The sequence below is a fragment of the Tupaia chinensis genome, unplaced genomic scaffold (assembly GCF_000334495.1).
Source record: "Tupaia chinensis unplaced genomic scaffold, TupChi_1.0 Scaffold000223_1, whole genome shotgun sequence".
Lineage (NCBI taxonomy): Eukaryota > Metazoa > Chordata > Mammalia > Scandentia > Tupaiidae > Tupaia > Tupaia belangeri.
The window spans coordinates 538,543-547,610 of NW_006159698.1; the positions used below are offsets into that span (position 1 = coordinate 538,543).

Consider the following 9,068-nt stretch of genomic DNA (forward strand, 5'->3'; position numbering starts at 1 on the left):
AGTTCCTTGTCTCTCTTCTCTTCCATCTCTGTAAGCTTTGCCATTATGAATGTTCTGAATTCTTTATCAGACATTTCCATGACTTCCATTGAACTGTGTGCGGATGAAGAGGAGTTATCCTTTTCTCCTGGAGGAGAGGTATTTTCCTGCTTCCCCATATTTCTTGTGGTCCTGCAGCGATTTCTAGTCATCTCATGGATGGTCGATTTCGTGCCAAACTTGGAAGTTCAATGTGAGGGTCGAGGACTGTGTAGAAAAGGAAACAGAGAGAGGGAAACAAAAGCAACAACAGCTAAAAAACCCCCCCAAACAAAAACAAAACAAAACAAAAAAAAACGGACAACAAAAAAAGAAAAAGAGAAAAAAAAATGAAGAGAAAAACTTTTAAATAAAACTAAAAAAAAGAAAAATTAATATTCAAATAATTAAAAAAAAAAACCCAAATTAGAAAATTATGTGGCGTGCTTGGCTAGATCGTAGAAGCCATGGAGCTGGTTTTTGAAGAAGGGCTGTTTTGTTCCCTTCAGCCTCTCCTGGGTGGGGAGTGGGAGAGGCAATTATTAACAAGATAAAGGGCTAGGCGGGGCCCACAAACCCAGAAAGATGCCTCACCTTAAACAAAATTCTAAAAAGCAAAAATTAAAAAAAGAAAAAAGAGAGAGAGAGGAGTCAGAGACAGAGACAGAGGTAGAGAGAGACAAAGACAGATACAGAGAGAGGAGGCCTGAGAGGAGTCTTCCTAACACGCGAGTTTTCTATACTGGAGGCTGAATTATCAGTGGGAACTCTTCATTCCTCCGTTTCCCCTAAAATGGCTAGATCGCAGGAGCCATGGAGCTGGTTCTTGAAGAAGGGCTGTTCTGTTCCTATTTTTTAACTTTTTTTATACATTCAATCACATTATTTAGCTTACAAAGTGAACATTTCAATATGTGACATTTCTCCCTAGTCCAGTTGATCAAAATATCTTCAACAGATACCACTACACCTCCCCATCCCATCAATGCTCTGCCTCCATATCCTTCCTCCTAATGTCCTTCCTTGGGCCCCACTCCTCCACACACACCGCTAATAATTATAATTCCATTAATAATTATTTATTTACAGATGACATTTGGCAAAGAATCAAAGTCTTCATGCACTACATAAAATGTGTGTTTTAACAAAGTCCACCAGCTGTAGACCTTTGACCAACAAATCAATATCTAAAATGTTTTTAGCTTCTATTTTCTATTTCGTACTGCCAGTTCTGCCAGTCAGGGCTCTTTATATACATATGAAAGAAAATGAACAGCGAGTAACACATTGAATGTGTCATTCTGATGATCTTCAGAATACTTAATATCATCTTGTTTAATTTCATGTTTCATAAAAGCTTCTCAATTGCAGAATCAATTACTTTTCATCTCCGCATCAATCAGTCCAGATGGTTCTCATTATTTGCTAAGGGTAGCTGCAAATTGAAAAGTTTGAACCTGTGATGCGTATTGTGTTAATCCTTGAAATGGAAGGGTTCTGCTGCAGAAGCAGAGCGAAAAAAGGTGTGATTTAAATTCATAATCTGAATGTTACTTAAGGATTGATAGGGACTCTTTACAGTGCTAAACTCAGATGGACACTAAAAACATTACAGTCTTTGAAAAAATCCAGCCATTTAACTTCTGTATTTATTGCTGAAATACAACCATCATCTTATTTATAATCCTTATTTGAATTTTGATTTGAAGGCTTAGAAAGTACTTCAGAATGTTTGTATTTCATTCAGAATAAGCTGTAACTTGTTCTATAAATATTTGTTGTTAGGCTAAAAATTGAAGTTATATTTCTTCTGCATGGTACTATTCCTTTATTGTCACTTGTTTCCTGAAGTCACAGGTAGTGTATGTTCCAATTTGAATAGTTTAAAATATAATGTAATCGATCTACTTATAGAATAGTAATTTCACTGTTGTTTGTTACTGATTTAATTCAGAAGGTGATCTCTAGTAATATTCATTTGTATTCGATTACATTTTTACTTACTTTATTTACCTTATTGAAGCAATTATGAAGATTATTACTATTACTACTATTTTTAAAAGATGTTTTTGCCATAGGGCACATGGACTCATTGGAGAGAAATGGAGAGAAGAAAAGTGAGAAATCACTCCCGCTCCAGGGGGGATGGAGTCACCACAGTCCCTTCTGCTCCATTCTCCTCAAGGAATTTTGGACATGCAGGCATATGAGCCCAGCATGATTTTCAAACTGCCAGGTCCAGGGCTTGAACCAAGGTTAGCCATGTGGGAGTTCAGCACCTTAACCACCATGCCACCTACTGGCCGCTGAAGATTATTTTTGATGCAGACATATTACCTTTTACATAAACAATTTAAAGACATGTTAGGTTTTGAGGGAGGCCAACTAACATTCTTATATTTACTAGGGAAGGAGTATAATTCTCCTGAATGTTCCAACAAGTAACAGAAATTCATGCAGAACAAAAATTACCTAAACTCTCCATCACACTGCATTGAAATCCCTTTTTTGTTTCTATCCTTTTGACTAGATTCTGAGTTCTGGAAGGCATTTCCCATGGGCTCTCTTCATTAATTTAACCAATATTTTTAGGAAAATTATTTTGAGAATAACACTGTAGGACTTCCCTAGTTCTTTGAATGATGAATATTATTTAGGGAGCTGGAGAGGGAAGGGATAGGCAATAAGCATAATATAGCTTGGTAGCACATCTTAAAAGTTCAAATTAATTTGTAATTATTTTTGCACATAATTGCCTGAAATGAAAAATAGGTATAAAAGTGGGATCTGGTGACGGTAGAAATTATACATCCTGAGGAAGTCCAGCCAGTATCGATACGTGCCACTGAGTTTCTCCATGGAGGTCCTCCCAGGGTCATAGCCCATGAATACCGTAGCTCGTCCATGGGAAATACAGACTGTCATGTGCTTGATGACTTAGGAAAGAATGTGCCTACTTAGCATTTGGGGGGATTATGTGATGAAATCAGTCTAATTAAGGTGTAGATTTCTTCTGGTCAATAGAACAATAGTTAGGCTAAGTCATGTGGCTATCTAGAAGACACGTCTGGGGTCCCTGGGTGCCGGATACAGCAGTGTTCCCCTTGCCTTTACCGAGTTCTTCCTGTCATCCGTGCTGATGTCCATCAGGTTACACGTGACCACTTGTCCTCATTATAGTGATTGTACCCTTAGGAACATTACAACTAAAATAGCCTTTTCAGAAGTGTTTTCAGGGAGCTCTGGGCTATGCGGGCAGGAGAGACCAAACACCACCCTCCTTGGCTTCACACCACCCTCCACCCGCATTAACCCTGACAGAGTCTATAGACAGTAGATGGGGAATGTAGAGAGTCAGCCTGTTTTTTTTTGTTTGTTTGTTTGTTTTTGAGAGGTTTTTGCTATAGGGCATGTGCGTTCACCAGAGAGACAGAAAGACAGAAAGCGAGAAATCACCCCCTGGGGGGTTGGCCATGCCACAATCCCTTCTCCTCCATTCTGTCAGGAGAATGGAGGATCTTGGGCACACACACACACGCGCCTGGCGTGAGTTTAAGCCACCGGGTCTGGGACTCGAACCGCGGTGGACTACATCGTGGAAGTTCAGTGACATAGCCATTATGCTAACTGCTGGTCCCGGCTGTGTTTCTTAAAAGACTTGCATGATGTCTTCTCCGTTGAGCAAGTGCACCTGCTGCTGTGTCCTCCTCCTTCTTTTCCTGAAAGGTTGTCTCTGAGGCACTACAGTGTGGTAATCAGGAGCTCATTCTCTGGAGCTAGACTGGTCTGCGGTCGTGGCTCGCCCTAATGCTAGATAGAGGACTGCAGCAGCGCTGACCTATACGTTAGGAATAATAAACAGTATCAATGAGGTCCTGTGATTTGTTGAATTATGTGAGTTAATGTATATAAAACATTGACATATAATGAGATTTGTGCACATTTTGTTGAACTTTTAGCTTTTTAGTTTTTAGATTTTTATGTTGAATTTTCTAGCTTTTTGTTTGGAAATAATTACAGTTTCACAGTAAGTTTCAAATATAGAGAGGTCTTATATATCTTCCACACAGACTGGGATCTCCCCAGGTTAGTATTGACATTGGCACACGAGAATACATATTTTTATGCCAGTGTTACTACACGTGTGGACTCATGTTCCACTAGGAAAATAAAGTTGCAAGGCTATCTCCTCACCGCAGATACCTCCCTGTGTTTTACAGTGGCCACCTATTTACTCTCTGACTCATGGAAGTCGCTGCTGATTTCCATCTCTATGCAGTTTTACGCAATGACTTTTCAAGGGTGACTTTTTTCACTCAGCATAATGCCCTTGAAATCTACGCACATTATTGTACACGTCAACAGTCTGCGTTTTGTGTGGTGTCTGGGCCCATGAACGCATCACAGTCTGTGTCACCATTCACATATCCAGCATTTTGGTGGTTTCCAGTTTTCGTCTGTTAAATTTACTGCTAAGAAAGATTGAGTACACATTTTTATTTCTCTGAGCTAAGTCACCAGGAGTGTAATTGCTGGACACCAGAGTGAGCATTTCTTTAGTTTTTAAAGAAACTACCAAACTATTTTTCAAAGTATTACATCATTTTACATTTCTGCCAACAAAGTACTAATGATACAGTTTCTATATTTTTGCCAGCATTTGATGTCATCACTTTTTTTTTTTTTGAAAGAGAGTTTTTTTGCTATAGGGCGTGTGTGCACGCCAGAAAGAGAGAGACAGAGAGACAGAAAGCGAGAAATCACCCCTCCAGGGGGGATGGTCATGCCGCAATCCCTTCTCCTCCATTCTCTTCTCGGGATCTTGGGCACGCATGCACACATGCCTGGCATGAGTTTAAGCCACCAGGTCCGGGACTTGAACCGCGGTTGACTACATGGGGGTCCGGCAACACAGCCATTATGCTAACTGTTGGTCCCCATTGCTTTTTATTTTTTAAGAGGTTTTTGCCTTAGGGCATGTGCACTCACCGGAGAGAGAAGGGAGAAGGAAAATGAGAAATCACCACCTCCACCCCCCTTTCAAGCCGCCAAGTCCGGTTCTTTTTTGTGTGTGTGATGAAAGAAAGTACAGCTTTATTGCAAAGCCCCAAGTCTGGTTCTTAAACAGCAGTTGACCATGTGGGAGTCTGACATAACCACTACGCCCTCTGCTGGCCCCACATCAGTATTTTTTATGTTAGTTATCTTAATAGAGGTCTATCGCCTACCATTTGATAAGAGCTGAGGCTGCATATTTGAATATAATCTTGACCTGGGGGAGACACGATAAACGGGAACACAAATAGAAAGCAGTAGCTGGTGCGCTGTTCCGCAGCAGAACGTGAAATGTCACTGGCAATTCAGTATATGTTTAAAAAACTAATGGAACCAGCAGTTAGCGTAATGGCTATGTCGCTGGACTCCCACATAGTCGACCGCGGTTCGTGTCCCGGACCCGGTGGCTTAAAAACTCACGCCGGGCGCGTGTGTGTGCGTGCCCAAGATCCCGAGAGGAGAATGGAGGAGAAGGGATTGTGGCGTGACCATCCCCCCTGGGGGGTGATTTCTCGCTTTCTGTCTCTATGTCTCTCTCTGTCTGTCTGGCGAGCGCACGCGCCCTACAGTGAAAATCTCTCCAAAAAAAAAAAAAAACAAAACTAATGGAACTATTACTGAATGTGTATAACATGGTGTAATGTACAAAGATGAATAAGATGAATGTCCGTGTCATTGATTTATTACACACGGTATACGCACTTTGAACAACCATAGTGTACCCCACAAAGGTGAACAATTACATGTAAATCAGAAATCACAATTCAAATAAATAAGCAGAGAAAAAAAGTAAAAAGGAAACAATTGGTGATCATGATAGGAAGAAAGTGAAGAGATGACTAGAAACTACCCAATTCACTAATGTATGAGGAAACTTGTTAACTGAGATCTTAAAGAAATGATATAACTGTACAAAGAGCCAGAAAAGAAAAACAAACAACAAAAAACTCTTCTAAGAAAGAGAGAGAAACACAATCCCAGGGGCAGCGTCTCGCCCTCAACCATGGTCAACCCTTGCGTGTTCTTGGACACGCTGTTGATGGCAAGCCCTTGGGCCGTGTCTCCTTCGAGCTGTTTGCAGACAAAGTTCCAAAGACAGCAGAAAACTTTCGCGCTTTGAGCAGTGGAGAGAAATGATTTGGTTGTAGGGGTTCCTACTTTCACAGAATTATTCCAGGGTTTACGTGCCAGGGTGGCGACTTCACACGCCATAATGGAACTGGCGGCAAGTCCATCTATGGGGAGAAATTCGAAGATGAGAGCTTCATCCTGAAACACACAGGTCCTGGCATCTTGTCCATGGCAAATGCTGGACCCAACACAAACGGTTCTCAGGTTTTCATCTGCACTGCCAAGACCGAGTGGTTGGACGGCAAGTGTGTGGTCTTTGGCAAGGTGAAAGAGGGCATGAATATCGTGGAAGCCATGGAGCACTTTGGGTCCAAGAATGCAAGTCCAGCGAGAAAATCCCCACTGCTGACTGTGGACGACTCTAGTGAATGTGACTTGTTCTCTCTTAACTGTGCCTTCTCTAGCTCAGGAGGGCACCCTCCACCCCATCTGCTCACTGTGTCCTGTGATCTGCACTCTCGCTGCAGTTCTTTGGGTTCCATATTTTCCTTATTCCCCTCCAAATCTAGCTGAATTGCAAAGTTAAGTTTATGATTATGAAATAAAAACTAAGTAACAACAAAAAAAAGAAAGAAAGAAAAGAGGTTGGTATACGCAAAGGCTGGGAAACAGATCAGGAAAAATTGGTAAAGTGATCAAGAAAGATTAGGGTAGACCAGTGTAAAAGGGAGTAGTATGAGACGTGGCTGGGGAGCTACGCCGGACAACTCCAGCTCTGTTTTATTCTTTTTATTAGCAAAGGAAGTCAATCAAGGAATCAAAGCAGAAGGCAGAGAATGTCGAGTCAAGAGATACAGCTCGGACTGAGAGAAGAGGCCATCGAGGAAGGAGGCTGACAGGCAGGGAGCACAGAAGAGGTGGGATGTGCTCTCACGTCAGGAAGGAGAGAGGGGAATGGCTGCAAGTAGGGTGAAGTAAAGACGGAAGTAATGTCTCTCTCCAGGGAGCGCATGCATCCTACAGCAAATCCAAAACATTTTTAAAAAGAAAAAAAACAAAAAAGAGTAGAAAAGAAACAAATGGATATTTTGGAACGTGAAAGAATCTGGATTGACCTCCAGGTTTGGGGCCTGAGTCACACGGGCCCACCGCAGTGCTATTGACCAGAGGAGAAATCTGGAATTTTGTTTAGCTTTGTTTGCTTCTATGGGAGCGTAGAGGGTCAGCTTCATCTCAGCACAGTAAGTCTGACATTTCTGTTAGATGTGTAGGAGATTTCAAGTAGAAGGTCAGATATGTTAGCTAAAGTATTACATTTACAAGTCTCTTCAACGGATCTTAGAGGAACAGATGAGATAAATGAATTGAAGTATAGTGGAAGGATCTATTAAACTTTGTACTATCTGGTGGTCTTTTCCCCTTTATTATATTTGTGACTACAATGAATAACAAAAATCCCTCTGTTCAATGGAAATAGTGTTTATTGGCTATGTACAGTGTTAAAATTCATACAAAGTAATTCCAGCCCTGAATACTCTAAAGAAATATCCATTGCCTTCCATTAGTTTTTCTGTTTCGCTTATAGGGGGAGACTGAAAGATATCCTATTTTCACGTGTCTATCCTAATGTTTGCAGAGGTATCTCAGGGAAGAAGTGCAGTTTTATTTATTTTTTAATAATTAATCTTAAATGATACTCTTAGGCCAGTGTTGCTAATGTTAAAAAGTGGGGTATTGAGCTATTTTACTTGGGCTTAACATCAAGTCCTTTCTATTTGTGATTTTATCTTTTGGATATCAGTGGAAAAAATTTTTTTTCCACTTTCTTTGAAAGCAATTTTATCTTTTCCTTTTTCCAGTTTTAAAAATAGGAAACTATGACTCAGTAATTTCCCTAGTCCTAGAGCCAGGCAAAATCTCACTCACAAACTGATTCATACAAAATTTTATGGAAATATGTATTATTAAAATAACTATGCATGGAGTTATAAAAATTTCTTGCACCAAAATAAACTTGTACATTAATTCCACTTTTTTTCTATGAACTTTCTGAAGTCTCCTCCTATTATGTACTCTAGGAGGCATGAGTTTTGTAATTGTTGGCGAACAACAGAGCATTTTCACAGTGACAGAACTGAGTTCATCAACAACTTCACTGAATAGCCTCTAATGAATGTTCTCTTCCCTGTAAATAAACTAGAACCCCTTTAATTTTGAGTCGCTTTTTTCAATGAATGATTTCAGCCTCATAATACATGAGATTTCATGCGTTTTCACCCAGCTCGGCTCCCCTCTCTGTCTTGCCCTTTCTCTCGTGAGAGCTTCCTGCCCTTCCACCTTGCTCCATGGTCAGACGCACCAAGAAGGCTCTTGCCAGTCGCTGAGTAGTTGCTGGTGCCGACCTCTTCCCAGCCTTTTCTTCATTTTCACTAGGAAAACTTGGCTAAATAACTGGCATTTTAGCCTCATGTGGCCTTAAGAGTCTTTACAAAGTGGTCCCTTGGATGTCCTGAGTAAATGGCAGTTAACATTTCAAAGCACCGACTTCTCTTACACCTGCTCTCTGACTCCTCCCGATTGCCCTGACAATGGAAGGTGGGGATTTTAGGCATTATTTTTTGGTCTCAGTTAGATTTGGAATTATCTAACATTTGCCATAATTCTGTGCTGTTTTAATTACTAGTGATCTCTGGGTGACTTAGGAAATGATGGTAAACCGTGTGTGTGTGTGTGTGTGTGTGTGTGTGTCTTTGTATCGATAGTATCTTGTGCAGACGCTTTTTGTTGCTCTTTTGTTACCTGCGTGAAGAAATTTGCTAAACATACAAACAAAAACCATTTATATGAAATATATGGGTTAAAATCTAGTGAAAAAAACCTATATATTCATGATTAGGAAGCTTTTCTACATAATTTCATGGAGA

The 9,068-nt window shown here is 40.6% G+C and overlaps 1 pseudogene; it reads left to right on the forward strand.

The window, feature by feature from the left end:
* LOC102468846 (peptidyl-prolyl cis-trans isomerase A-like) overlaps positions 1–6,569 on the forward strand; it is a 69,334-nt pseudogene extending 62,765 nt beyond the window's left edge.
* The last annotated feature ends 2,499 nt before the right edge of the window (positions 6,570–9,068 follow it).